The sequence below is a fragment of the Acipenser ruthenus genome, chromosome 30 (genome assembly GCF_902713425.1).
Source record: "Acipenser ruthenus chromosome 30, fAciRut3.2 maternal haplotype, whole genome shotgun sequence".
In the NCBI taxonomy this organism is placed as follows: Eukaryota; Metazoa; Chordata; class Actinopteri; order Acipenseriformes; family Acipenseridae; genus Acipenser; species Acipenser ruthenus.
In genome coordinates, this window is record NC_081218.1 from 6,604,244 (window position 1) to 6,619,484 (window position 15,241).

The window sequence follows — 15,241 nt, forward strand, 5'->3', positions numbered from 1 at the left end:
AGGGGGGCTCTGTGTGAGGGAGAGAGGGGGAGGGGGAGAGGGGGCTCTGTGTGAGAGAGGGGGAGGGGAGGGGGCTCTGTGTGTGAGAAAGAGAGAGTGTGTGAGAGGGGGAGGGGGGCTCTGTGTGTGTGAGAGAGGGGGAGGGGGAGGGGGGCTCTGTGTGAGGGAGGGGGAGGGGGCTCTGTGTGAGTGAGAGAGGGGGAGGGGGCTTTGTGTGAGGGATGGGGAGGGGGAGGGGGCTCTGTATGAGGGAGAGAGGGGGAGGGGGGAGAGGGGGCTCTGTGTGAGGGAGGGGGAGGGGGAGAGGTGGGCTCTGTGTGAGTGAGAGAGGGGGAGGGGGCTTTGTGTGAGGGATGGGGAGGGGGAGGGGGCTCTGTGTGAGGGAGGGGGAGGGGGAGAGGTGGGCTCTGTGTGTGTGAGATAGGGGGAGTGAGACTCTGTGTTTGTCAGTGTGTGTGTATATATCTGGAGAAGGACCTGCTCTCCGTGGAGGACCAGACTCCGGCTGTCCTTCCCAGCATTCCCAGCGACCAGCTGCCCTCCTTGCCCTCCCAGAGCAACAAGAATCCAGGTCAGCAGGGGCCAGGGGCCAGGGGTCACTGCAGGGCTTGTGTAGTCAAAGAAACTGCAAAATGATATCGCAAAAAAAAGTCTACTGGTAGCCATAAGTAGTATTTCATGTTTGATTTCAGAAATGTCGCATTTTACCAGCCAGTTTTTTCAATGTTAAGTATCTGGAAAACTACAAGGGAACATTATTCAGCAGCTTTCATTGGACTCTATGAAGCTGAGGGAGTTCATTCTATATAGAGGGTGTGCAATTCAATATGTTAACAAGGGAACATTATTCAGCAGCTTTCATTGGACTCTATGAAGCTGAGGGAGTTCATTCTATATAGAGGGGGTGCAATTCAATATGTTAACAAGGGAACATTATTCAGCAGCTTTCATTGGACTCTATGAAGCTGAGGGAGTTCATTCTATATAGAGGGTGTGCAATTCAATATGTTAACAAGGGAACATTATTCAGCAGCTTTCATTGGACTCTATGAAGCTGAGGGAGTTCATTCTATATAGAGGGTGTGCAATTCAATATGTTAACAAGGGAACATTATTCAGCAGCTTTCATTGGACTCTATGAAGCTGAGGGAGTTCATTCTATATAGAGGGTGTGTAATTCAATATGTTAACAAGGGAACATTATTCAGCAGCTTTCATTGGACTCTATGAAGCTGAGGGAGTTCATTCTATATAGAGGGGGTGCAATTCAATATGTTAACAAGGGAACATTATTCAGCAGCTTTCATTGGACTCTATGAAGCTGAGGGAGTTCATTCTATATAGAGGGTGTGCAATTCAATATGTTAACAAGGGAACATTATTCAGCAGCTTTCATTGGACTCTATGAAGCTGAGGGAGTTCATTCTATATAGAGGGGGTGCAATTCAATATGTTAACAAGGGAACATTATTCAGCAGCTTTCATTGGACTCTATGAAGCTGAGGGAGTTCATTCTATATAGAGGGGGTGGAATTCAGCTATAGATATATAATTGAAGCAACAGCCATCTAATAATAGTATGGAGGGGAATGTGTTTTAATTTGTCTTTACAATTTTCATGAATATATTATTTCACTTTCTCCCTCCCTCTCTCTCTCTCCCTCTCTTCATTTGCAGCAAAAGCAGAGGATGAAGATGATGAAATGAGAGAGCTGGCAAACTGGGCTTTATGAGTGAGAGAGAGAGAACGAGACAGGGGAGAGGGAGAGAGAGACGGAGGAGAGAGAGAGGAGAGGTTTACACTTTATAATTACGGTGCCTTAAGTTCTAGCTTTGTTAATTAGGGCTGCTCTGAAACTCCTAATCGCCATTGAGAAGTATTAATGTATTAATTAATTAATTAATTAATTAATTAATTAATTAATTAATTAATTAATTAATTATATTTATTTATTTATTTATTTAGCAGCCGGTATTCAATAAATAAAAACAAGAAAACCTGTCCTTCCCTCATCTTTACAATCGAGAACCGAGCGGCAGTTGTAAAGGTGAAGGAAGGACAGGTTCTCTTGTTTTGTAATCAATGCGGTGATGAGTGGATCACTTGAACACCTGCTGATAAATTAAATAAATAAACAGATAAATAAATAGATCAATAAAGGCGATTCGCAGATTTCAGCGCAGCCCTCGGAGTTCTCATTTTCAATAACAGGATCAGCCTGATTTCTAGGTTCCCCATTTAAACAAAAGAATAAATAAATAAAACAACAATGGCCCTGCTGAACACATTGCAGCGTTTATTTGAAAAGTGGCTCCCGTTACTGAAACGGTCTGGCGGATCTTCCGGCGGTCGGTGTTGAATGAATGTGGATGCAGGATGGTTTGTTTTTTGTTTTGGGCAAACTGAACCCTTTCTTTAGCCCTGTGTAAACAGCAAACGGGTTCAAATGTAAATACATGTTTACTTACCCTAATCTGGCTTGCTTGCTTTCTTTCCCAAACTCTAGAATTAAACTGACACAAGAAATGTAAGAAAAACGAAGTTACTGAAACTTAGATTCAACGGCAAACGTTTCCACTGGAAGTCTTTCAGTGTAAATTCAATGGCTAACGTTTCCACTAGAAGTCTTTCAGTGTAAATTCAATGGCAAATGTTTCCATTAGAAGTCTTTCAGTGTAAATTCAATGGCAAACGTTTCCACTAGAAGTCTTTCAGTGTAAATTCAATGGCAAACGTTTCCACTAGAAGTCTTTTAGTGTAAATTCAATGGCAAACGTTTCCACTAGAAGTCTTTCAGTGTAAATTCAATGGCTAACGTTTCCACTGGAAGTCTTTCAGTGTAAATTCAATGGCAAACGTTTCCACTGGAAGTCTTTCAGTGTAAATTCAATGGCTAACGTTTCCACTGGAAGTCTTTCAGTGTAAATTCAATGGCTAACGTTTCCACTAGAAGTCTTTCAGTGTAAATTCAATGGCAAATGTTTCCATTAGAAGTCTTTCAGTGTAAATTCAATGGCAAACGTTTCCACTAGAAGTCTTTCAGTGTAAATTCAATGGCAAACGTTTCCACTAGAAGTCTTTTAGTGTAAATTCAATGGCAAACGTTTCCACTAGAAGTCTTTCAGTGTAAATTCAATGGCTAACGTTTCCACTGGAAGTCTTTCAGTGTAAATTCAATGGCAAACGTTTCCACTGGAAGTCTTTCAGTGTAAATTCAATGGCAAACGTTTCCACTAGAAGTCTTTCTCAGCGTCTTCAGTGTCAGTTCAATGGCAAACGTTTCCACTGGAAGTCTTTCAGTGTAAATTCAATAGCTAACGTTTCCACTGGAAGTCTTTCAGTGTCAATTCAATGGCAAATGTTTCCACTAGAAGTCTTTCTCAGCGTCTTCAGTGTAAATTCACCGGCAAACGTTTTCACTAGGAGTCTTTCTTAGCGAACGCGTGTCTCAGTGTGTGATTGAGAGACTCGGATGACTCAACGGGTCTCAGTTGAATTCTTCGAAAGGAGAGGAGAAAAGAAATCGGGGTACAACACCGAAAATCAGAAGCCCTAATTGCAAAACCTCAGGAGCCTGCCCATTCTGTGCCGAACGCCTTTATACCCATTACAACACCCCCCGTGGTGCAGATAACACTGGAGTGTTTAACACAAGAGCTGTTTCTTTCTTTATTAGCTTAAAAACAGGACACTGTTTTGGATCTTTAATTTCTAGGGAGGGGAGGGGAGGGGAGGGGAGGGGGGGCAGGTGGCACAGAGACAGGTAGAGAGAGAGAGACAGACAGGGAGAGAGACACAGGTAGAGAGACACAGGTAGACACAGAGACAGACAGGTAGACACACACAGACAGACAGGTAGAGAGACACAGGTAGACACACACAGACAGACAGGTAGAGAGACACAGGTAGACACACAGGTAGAGAGACACAGGTAGACACACAGGTAGAGAGACACAGGTGGACACAGACAGACAGGTAGAGAGACACAGGTAGACACAGACAGACAGGTAGAAACAGACAGACACAGGTAGAGACACAGGTACAGACATACAGACACACAGAGACAGACAGGTAGAGACACACAGGTACAGACATACAGGCAGGCAGACAGAGACAGACAGGTAGAGACACACAGGTACAGACATACAGGCAGACAGAGACAGACACACACACAGAGACAGACAGGTAGAGACACACAGGTACAGACATACAGGCAGACAGAGATAGACAGTGCCCACACTGTGTCTTCATATTTGTCAGTGCCATTTTGTGAAACGCCACATTGGGTTCAAGTTTGTTTTGCTGGCAATACACTAGTTGCGCCCTAGATGATTGCCATAGCACTGTCAATAGGGTGTAGACCGTGAGACTGATTCACCTGCCATAGCACTGTCAATAGGGTGTAGACCGTGGGACTGATTCACCTGCCATAGCACTGTCAATAGGGTGTAGACCGTGGGACTGATTCACCTGCCATAGCACTGTCAATAGGGTGTAGACCGTGGGACTGATTCACCTGCCATAGCACTGTCAATAGGGTGTAGACCGTGAGACTGATTCACCTGCCATAGCACTGTCAATAGGGTGTAGACCGTGGGACTGATTCACCTGCCATAGCACTGTCAATAGGGTGTAGACCGTGGGACTGATTCACCTGCCATAGCACTGTCAATAGGGTGTAGACCGTGGGACTGATTCACCTGCCATAGCACTGTCAATAGGGTGTAGACCGTGAGACTGATTCACCTGCCATAGCACTGTCAATAGGGTGTAGACCGTGGGACTGATTCACCTGCCATAGCACTGTCAATAGGGTGTAGACCGTGGGACTGATTCACCTGCCATAGCACTGTCAATATGGTGTAGACCGTGGGACTGATTCACCTGCCATAGCACTGTCAATAGGGTTTCTGAAATGGCGCAATGTACCGTTACCAATACCTCTTCTAAATTCTGTAATATAAAAAATAAAAAATAAAATAATAATGATGTTATTGTTGTTATTTTTATGACGGTAATAAAATCTAATGTTAAAAAAAAGAAATTAAAGGATTTTGTGTTGTGTTATTTTTTGTTAAAAATGTATGTGCTATTGTTAGGAATCCCAAACACTGTCTAATATATAAAACTATGCAGATTGAAACTCGGGGACTGTCTGAATCGTGTTTAGTGTTGCTGTATAATATATTAAACTATGCAGATTGAAACTCGGGGACTGTCTGAATCGTTTTTAGTGTTGCTGTATAATATTGTAGCGATCCTGGCTTTTGCGAGAGCTGGACTAGAGTCGCTGGGATGCAGTATTGTAAATGCGTTGTTATCTGTTCATTCCCTGCGTTGTGTGCCCGACCACGCCATTAAGAGAATGTATACGGGGAGGGTATAAGGGTGTGAATGCAGGGTGGGAAGGTCGTTTGGGGACCGTAGTTTAGGGGGTGAGTGTGTGGGTGTATAGGGAGGCTGTGTCATTGTTTATGGAAGTTAATTGAGGAAGTTCTTTTGTTACAGGGAATTAGCCAGTTCCCCCCCCCCCTCTCTCCTCCTCGTCTTCGAGGGTTGGTTTAACCCTGAGGAATGAGGACGATGGGAGCTGACGTCAGCAGTCTCGGAGGGACTTTTTGGGGTGGATTTAGACGGAGCGGGGGGTGACCGAAAACCTGTTATTGTTAAAGACGAATTCGCCAGTTTAGATAGATAGCCGATTACGCTGATATACTGAATACCACTGTTGTGTGTGAGAGGTATCCGCTGTTGCTGTGAAAGTGAAGTGGGTAGGCATAGACACTAGTAGGGTTTATTATTTTGGCGTGGGGCTGGGCCGACAAAGTCCTGTATAACTGTGTTAACAAAACAAAAGAAATAAACGACTGGCTGTTTTATTATCCTTAACATGGCTTCTGGAACCGTTTCTTTATTACTTATTTTAAAATAAGTCTCATAGCGACGGCAAGTCGCTACAATATATTAAACTATGCAGATTGAAACTCGGGGGGGACTGTCTGAATCGTGTTTGGTGTTGCTGTATAATATATAAAACTATGCAGATTGAAACCCAGGGGGACTGTCTGAATCGTGTTTAGTGTTGCTGTATAATATATAAAACTATGCAGATTGAAGCTCAGGGGGACTGTCTGAATCGTGTTTGGTGTTGCTGTATAATATATAAAACTATGGCTATTGAAACTCAGGGGGGACTGTCTGAATCGTGTTTAGTTTTGCTGTATAATATATAAAACTATGCAGATTGAAACCCAGGGGGACTGTCTGAATCGTGTTTAGTGTTGCTGTATAATATATTAAACTATGCAGATTGAAGCTCAGGGGGACTGTCTGAATCGTGTTTGGTGTTGCTGTATAATATATAAAACTGCCGATTGAAACTCAGGGGGACTGTCTGAATCATGTTTAGTGTTGCTGTATAATATATAAAACTATGGCTATTGAAACTCAGGGGGACTGTGTGAATCGTGTTTAGTTTTGCTGTATAATATATAAAACTATGGCTATTGAAACTCGGGGACTGTCTGAATCGTGTTTAGTGTTGCTGTCTAATATAGAAAACTATGCAGATTGAAACTCGGGGACTGTCTGAATCGTTGTTAGTGTTGCTGTCTAATATAGAAAACTATGCAGATTGAAACTCGGGGCTGTCTGAATCGTGTTTAGTGTTGCTGTATAATATATTAAACTATGCAGATTGAAACTCGGAGGGACTGTCTGAATCGTGTTTAGTGTTGCTGTATAATATATTAAACTATGCAGATTGAAACTCGGGGACTGTCTGAATCGTGTTTAGTGTTACAGTAAGGCGTGTCCAGTATAAACATTGTAGTTTTTAAAGGGATTTGTAGTATTTTAACTATATTAAAAAAAACCCACATATATAAACAAAAAAACAAAAAAAAGCTGGGAAACTGCACCCCCCCAGCTGTGGAGAGAGAGAAGTGCAGGACAGAGGAATCAGATTTATTCAGCCCAAAAATAAGGTGGTCTTTCGTTTTCGGTTTTAATGCACTGAGTTCAGGGGGAGATTATTATGGACATGAAGTAGAAACCAGAGGCGGTTTATTTGCAGAACTTGGACAATTCTTATTTGTTACCTGGTGCAATTTTGCTGATTTACACCCATATGTAAACACAGGCTAGATCAACCAGCATCGCTATAGAAGAGCCAGCAGCGCCATCTAGTGGCACGCCACTGTGGAGCAAGTGTGTTTTAGCTGGCAATACACTAGCTGTGCACTAGATGGCGCTGCTGGCTCTTCTATAGAGACACTGGCAGACCCTAAAAAAATAGTGAGAGTTTGATAAACAGATCCCACTGCTTCTTTTTTTTTCAGCCATTTAATTTTTTTTTATTTTATAATAAACAAGGATAAAATCCATCTGAAATTTGATCTAAACATTTTAAAATTTAGAAATGGTAAAAGAAAACACAATAAATTAAAAACAGCAAACATTTAGACCGGAAGTCCCCCCCCCCCCCCCCCCCCCGCGCGTCTCGTCTTCAATGAAAACGTTTGTCGTTGAATTGATTGAGTTTCCTTTCGGATTTCTGAATTCGGCAGGATCGTGCGATCGTTGTGAGGCTGTGTTTATTTATTTTTTAAATCACAGCTTTCACGATTTCTGTGAAATTTGCTGCAGAATAACTAGGAGAAAATGATCTATTTTGAACGAGACAACGCCATTGTTTTTTGGTTGAATAAATATATGTTTTAAAAACCGTGAAAATAACAGAGCCCAGGTTGTGGGTGATGCAACAAGCAAATAACCCTTAAACAAAAGACCTTGTATATAATATAATATACTATAATATAATATTATATAATATAACCAAGTTCAGCACAATATTTTTAAGATAGACTTCTTTTTTTAAATTCAAATTTCAAACAATACACACCAACAATAACACTCTTAAAAATGAATAAAACCCGACAACCCAACAGATTCAAATATATATACCTTGATTCCAGGCCACTGTGATGTCACTCTGCTGCAGCGTTCCAGGCCATTGTGATGCCACTCTGCCTCAGCCAGTGGCGCGCTCTCTGCAGCGTGACATCACAATCCCCTGCAGGGCGTGTCAGCGCTGGTTTCTCACAGTCACACTGCAGCTGCCTCTCTCAAGCACATCCACACAGCCCTGCCTTTCAAACCAGCAGCCCAGAGCCAGACAACGTGTGGATTACTGACATGATCTGGAGCCAGGAGTTTGAGCAGGGTTACAAACTCACACTAGACCTGCTGCTGCTGCTGCTGCTGCACCCAGTCCTGGGGTTCAGAGCTCCCCTCAATGAAGTCTAGTATTATTAATATTGAAATGATCAGGAGCCAGGAGTTTGAGCAGGGTTACAAACTCACACTAGACCTGCTGCTGCTGCTGCTGCTGCTGCTGCACCCAGTCCTGGGGTTCAGAGCTCCCCTCAATGAAGTCTAGTATTATTAATATTGAAATGATCTGGAGCCAAGAGTTTGAGCAGGGTTACAAACTCACACTAGCCCTGCTGCTGCTGCTGCTGCTGCACCCAGTCCTGGGGTTCAGAGCTCCCCTCAATGAAGTCTAGTATTATTAATATTGAAATGATCAGGAGCCAGGAGTTTGAGCAGGGTTACAAACTCACACTAGCCCTGCTGCTACTGCTGCTGCTCCTGCACCCAGTCCTGGGGTTCAGAGCTCCCCTCAATGAAGTCTAGTATTATTAATATTGAAATGATCTGGAGCCAGGAGTTTGAGCAGGGTTACAAACTCACACTAGCCCTGCTGCTGCTGCTGCTGCTGCACCCAGTCCTGGGGTTCAGAGCTCCCCTCAATGAAGTCTAGTATTATTAATATTGAAATGATCAGGAGCCAGGAGTTTGAGCAGGGTTACAAACTCACACTAGCCCTGCTGCTGCTGCTGCTGCACCCAGTCCTGGGGCTCAGAGCTCCCCTCAATGAAGTCTAGTATTATTATTATTAATATTAAAATGATCAGGAGCCAGGAGTTTGAGCAGGGTTACAAACTCACACTAGCCCTGCTGCTGCTGCTGCACCCGGTCCTGGGGCTCAGAGCTCCCCTCAATGAAGTCTGTTGAGTGCTGTACAAAGAGCGCTGGCCCCTTGGTCTGGAGCAGGCTCTCTGGGTGTAGGATCAGACTGCTTTCCTCCGCTGAGTATCCTGGGGCTCTGATGTTAACAGAGGCAACATCTCAGCAGTGAAAACTGTCTGCACTGCCATTGAAGATCATTTGGGAAGGATATAGTTAAAGAGATCAAAATTCTAAAATCAAGCATAGCTTTTAGTGGCAGAAACCTTTTGTGTCTATTAAGTGTATTTTTACTGTATGTAAAAAACAAATCTACTGTATATCAAAACAACGTTGCAAAAATGAAATTGTTTTGTGTTTTTTGTTGATGGTGAATATTTACAGCAGGATCGTGTGTGTGCGCGTGTGTCTGTGTGTGTGTGTATCTATGTGTGTGTGTCTGTTTGTGGATGTGTGTGTGTGTGTGTTTGTGTGTCTGTGGATGTGTGTCTGTCTATCTGTGTGTGTGTTTGTGTGTCTGTGGATGTGTGTCTGTCTATCTGTGTGTGTGTTTTTGACTGTGTGTGGATGTGTGTCTGTCTGTGTGTGTGTCACTCTCTATCTGTGTGTGTCTGTCTCTGTATGTGTGTGTCTCTCTCTGTCTATCTGTGTGTGTCTTTCTGTGTGTGTGTGTCTGTGTGTGTGTCTCTCTCTGTCTATCTGTGTGTGTCTCTGTGTGTGTGTGTGTCTGTGTGTGTGTGTGTGGGGGCAGATATTGCTATCAATGTGTGGTCAAAATTTGAGAAAATGTCCCAGCAAAGATAGTAGCTCCTGAAAAAACGACGTTGTGAGGACGTCCCCACTTTGTGAAACACCTTTTTAAGAACTAAATATACCTTCAAAAAAATAATAATAAATACGTGCCAAAATATTTAGTTGTTGCTGACTTTCACCCTGTGTGGAGTTTTGTCTGAATGGAGTTAGAAATAGTAAATAAAAATAGTGAGAGCCAATGAGAAGTCCCCACAAATATAAGAATGCAAACGTGTGCGTGTGTGCGTGCGTGTGTAAATTCAATGACATGCTTCGACCAGTAGTCTTTTTCAGGCATCGAGAAAGGCTTCCAGTAGAAACGTTTGTCGTTGAATTCATTGCGTTTCTTGTAGTATTTTGTAATTTCTGCGCACAGTCCGCGTTTATTGGTTATTATGGGTGTGCATGGAATTTGCTTCCAGTTTCGCCCCCACGCTCCTGCCAGGGTCAGAACACTTTCCACAACAGCGGGAAACCCACGCACCGCCGCTCAAGGGGTGACGTCACGCACATCCACCACCGATTACACAAGGGGGGGCGGTAGTCATGACAACCTTATTACACCATAATAAACACGCCGTCAACGGGAGTAAAGTTCAATTGAGGTATCTACACGAATTCTTACCTGTAGCGTTTATCTCAGTTAAACTTGGGAAGTGTTTTTGAATTCATTTCATTGATATAGTTTGGTTTTAACCATATGACCCGTGGCAATGCATCAGGAGTTACGTTGTATTGTATTGTATTGTATTGTATTATATTGTATTGTATGTAGGATGGGCGTTAGCAGTGTGCTGTCTGACACAGAAACCCCGTTACAATAGAACACATGCCTTCTGTAAAGCCATACATATTTAGTTTTATTTGCGCGACTCATTCGCCAAATGCGGCAAATGTTGACGGCTTTCAAGTTAACCGCATTTCAGAATCGTTAACGTTCAGCAACCGCGCCGTCACATGCAAGTCGTCTATCCCCGAGAGTGGAACCTCCCTCAATCACGTGACGGGGTGCGCGATTGCGTCACCAAACCACCCTGAAACAAGCAAGCAGAGATTTTGGGGTGAGGGATCTGTTTCTCTCTCTCATATAAATTAGTGGAGGTTCTTTTATAGAAACTAGACACAAGTCTGTTTTGTTTTTACACATTTATGGAAAAGTTTAACCTCAGAAATGCGCGTCATGGTTACTCTGCAGAGAAATGCACTGTTAAAACAAATCCTATTTTCTTATGTATTTATTTTTTTTATTAAATATTCATTTACGATAAAGCCTTTCCCTGTGTGGAAGCGCGGAACTGAATTTACACGTCTTGCGCTGTTCTTGTGTGAAGCATGATACGCACCTCTAACTGTAGCATGCGCTATCCTACCCTCTCTTTACATACATTTCTTTCTGCTGATTTCAAGAGTGTGTCTCTGGAATCTGATTACGTCATTTCTTACATGTGAAAAATAGGGATTACAATATTGTTAACATTTTTAAAGAATGCAAAAAGAGCCCTGTAATTCATGTATCAAGTTTTATCTAAAAAGAAGTGGTGGACGTTTACCACTGGATAAAAATCAATATATCACCTCACACCTAAAAGCTCATTTCTAGTATGGTTTACAGGAAAACACATTTTATAAAATATAAATATTTTGAATACATTTTTAAATCTGCTTATACCAGCTCACACTTAAAAATTACTAACAGTGTTTAAAAAAAACAAACAACAATACCAACATTATGAAGTGAAACTTTTTATTAAAAAAAAAAACACGAATACATTGTCATAAAAAAAGCATTTAAATTATGATAAACAGGAAGAAACACTCCAATCACTTCCTCGAAAACAAATTCAAAGTCCAAGAAGTCTTAAATTCAAACTCCAGTGAAACAGAAACGTGTTCTTGTTGCATACAGAGATGACTCAGTCCCTGCGTTTCCCCCTCGCTGGGCTCAGTGTTTTAGTCTGGGTCGGTTGCAGTGTGTCCCTTTAGCACGGTTCTGTCCCTGGTGCTGCCCCTGTTGTCGAGGGCAGTAGCGGCGTGTGTGGGCACGGTCTCCAGTGGCCTTGCAGAACGGGCAGACGTAGTTCCTCACTTCTATACTTGACTTTCTTCTGTGTTTTATCCAGTGAATTAGCTCACCTTGTTAAACACACTGGGTTGTTCTCCAGACAGGTTTTAATAATGAGCTTGCTTTCCCTTTCAGAGTTACAAAGACAGAGAGGATGCTGAAGGTGCTGAAGGTGTAGCCTGGTTTGTAAGTGATGTGCTTGGAAAGAGCAGAGACGTAGTGATCAAGCTGTGGGAGACACTGGCTGAGGAAATAGTGCACTTCCCATCACCCAATATAAACACAATACTGGAGGAGGTTGCAGAGGGGGGTAAGTCATTCTAGAGTTGCATTCTCAAATCAATGACTGAACTTGTTCTTTACTTTCCTTCTCAGTGGAATCTCAAGACAGGCTGCAGTCCTGATTGTTACATGAGTTCTATGGTTTGTCTTTATAGAAAGTTAATTTCATTATTTCTTTATTTTCTCCTGCACTACACAACAGATCAATGTTTAGTTTATTATAATGCTGCAAAGCTTTAAATGTACTTGCTTACTTCAAAAGCTGTGCTATGTATTTGTAGTCTGTCTTACATATTACTCAGTTATTACTCAGTTATTGGAACATCATTTGCTCTTGTTTCCCAGTTTCCTGCTTTAATGAACCAAACATTTACATTTCTTTTTTCTTGTTTTTATTTTTATACAATAAAAGTTTGCACTGGATTGAGAATATACTGACATCAAGTACATAGAAATGGATGAAATTCATTGCGAATCAGAAAAATTGCTACTCCCAAGACACAAATGTTTTGTGAATAGAACGTACACAGGCACTGCCATACAGACACACATGCAGAGAAATAAACAGATACACACAGGGAGACAGACAGACAAAGACACACTGATAGGAACAGACAAACCACTTATTTTTTATAATTTATTTATGTTTTTAATACAATCTCATCACACACCCGATCAGAAACATCCACAGCTCCACAATTCTATCATGACTTGTAGCACTTGTAGTAACTTGCTGCCTGCTGCTCTTAATTGAGTGTCAGAATACCTGTCCAGGTTCAATTAATGATCTATTCAGTTGCTAAATAAGCAGTTTTGTACATTTCCTATCATCCTCCTGCTCACTGGTAGAACCATCTCAGTTGCATATGTGAGCAGGAGGATGATGGGAAATGTAGTTCTGAGTGGTCCATGTCGGTACATGTGACGCCATCTTGAGGCAGGGAATGCAATTTAAAAGTTTAAAAAAATGGTCAAAATGTTCATAGTGCTGCAGGGAGAGGGCAGCAGCTCGTCAATATCTGCCTGTCAGTCATGGCAGTGACACGGAGAGGGGAAAGAGTGGGTGTGCGGACTTTCCTTCTCTCTGAGTGGCTGGGAGGCGGGTCTTGGGGGAATTGCTGACCCTATAAGTTTCATTCTGCTGTTCCCTCAGGTCTGCCCACGGAGACGTAAAACGGCGTGCGGAAGCGCTGGAGGAAAATCAGCCGGGACGAAAAATCCCGGCGAGACAAATAAATAAGAAAACAAAGAAAGAAAGATTTAGCAGTAGCGGGGAAAAAGAAAACTCTTGGGCAGCCCCGATAAAGTGGATAGCAGGCTGAGGGAGCCGCTAGAGTAGGACGGAGACCCGGGCCGTACGAGTAGCGACGGTTGGGGAGAAGCTGCCGAGTGCAGCACTTTTTATTTTGTAGTTTTGTTTACTGTGTTTTGTTTTCTCTGTTTCTGTTGCCTTTTGATTAGTATTTTTTGTTCTAACCTCTGTACCCTGTACCGCTCCGGTATAGTTGTGGCTCTGTCGCTACCATAGCTGGTACGGCAGGCCACAGACAACAGCGCCCTCTGCGGGCTGAACCCAAAATAAGTTTCTAATAAAACTGGGCACCTGTGCGGTGTTTTCAGCCTCATTTCTGTCTCCTGTGTCAGTGAATTACCCACCACCCTTCCACATCCTTATATACCCAGAAATACAATGATTCTTGGTTGTAAATCTCCCTCCTGACCTGTGAGAGAGCTAAGCAGCGAGACCAGAGTTCCTTGGACGGGCTGACCTGACAGGTCTTTCCCAGGGTTCAAGGGAAGTCAGCCAGCTAGGAAGGGGGCGAGACTCCATTGCAATAACACATTGACCCGGAAGGGAAACAACGTGGCAGACGCAGATTGGAGAGGCGGTTGCACTCGTTTACCAAGGGGTCGTGTGACAGCATAAAAGGGGACGGAGAATCGCAATCTGTTCCTTCCGTGTTTGTATTATTGTGGGGCGGATATTATTGTTTATTATTTGGGACTGCAATCCCCTTGTTATTTACCCCATGCAGTACACATGGTGTATTGCCGGGGGATTATTGTTTGGTCGCCAGACCTGGAAAATAAAATAAAAACATTTCCAAACCGGATTACAATGATCTCTGTCTGCTTCTTCAACGCACAGCATCACTCATGCACCTGTTTCCACCCTGCCCCATTGCCACACGTTTTGTCAGTCACAGGATATGGATCACAACGCACTGGCGTAGCTGCTGGAGGCGCTGGACAGCAGATGGGAGACAGAGGAGAGAAAGAGAGAGGAGCTCTACACTGCGCTCATTGAACAGGTAGGGCTGGCGTTTTCCACAGCATCAGCTCCTACAGGAGCACCAGCAATGTCGGCACCGAAGGCTCGGGCAATGAAGATGTCAGCGGAGGATGACCCAGAGGCGTACCTGGTCGCGTTTGAGCGGCTGGCCACCACCACGTCAACGCCACGCCCCAGGGTGGTTGCGATGCAGTTGTGTGACCACATGGTACACTGGCTGACCCCAGAGAAGAAAACCAACCTGCAAATGGGGGAGGCGGTGGTTGTGGAACAATTCTGCCATGTGATACCCAAGCCTGGATACGGTGCCACAACCCCGACACCCTGGAGGACACTGTGAAACTGGCCGAGGATTATGAGGACTCCCTAGTCTCTGCCCGGACCGGGATACTGTCAGTTCCCACCCTTCGGAGCAGCCGAGCCCCCCCTCTCTCCTCCGCCACCACCACTACCATCAGCCCCAGGCCCAGACCTCCGACACCACCGACCCCAATGGGCCCCCTTGCCTCCCCTTCATGGAGATCAAGGTTGGCCCCCAGCTGGGGTAGAGGTGCTGCTCCTGCCCCGTTGCCATACCAGCAATGGGACAGATATCTAACCACTGCCCCCTCTGTCCCCCCAACTTGTTTTAGGTGCAATCAACTGGGACATCTGGCCAGGTCATGCCCCGCTGCCATGGAGTGTGACGTGGCCGCGTGTAATTGGGCACCGGTAAGCGTGGGGAAAATGGTCGGTCTTGTATGATTGATGTGGTTTAAGGAAATGTGAAAACCCATGCATT

At 43.8% G+C, this 15,241-nt stretch overlaps 1 long non-coding RNA gene across 1 annotated transcript; it reads left to right on the top strand.

The window, feature by feature from the left end:
• The first annotated feature begins 12,024 nt into the window (after positions 1-12,024).
• LOC131702779 (uncharacterized) lies at positions 12,025-13,792 on the top strand. Its single transcript, XR_009309525.1, has 2 exons — positions 12,025-12,195; positions 13,321-13,792. It is a non-coding gene; the product is annotated as an uncharacterized LOC131702779 (long non-coding RNA).
• The last annotated feature ends 1,449 nt before the right edge of the window (positions 13,793-15,241 follow it).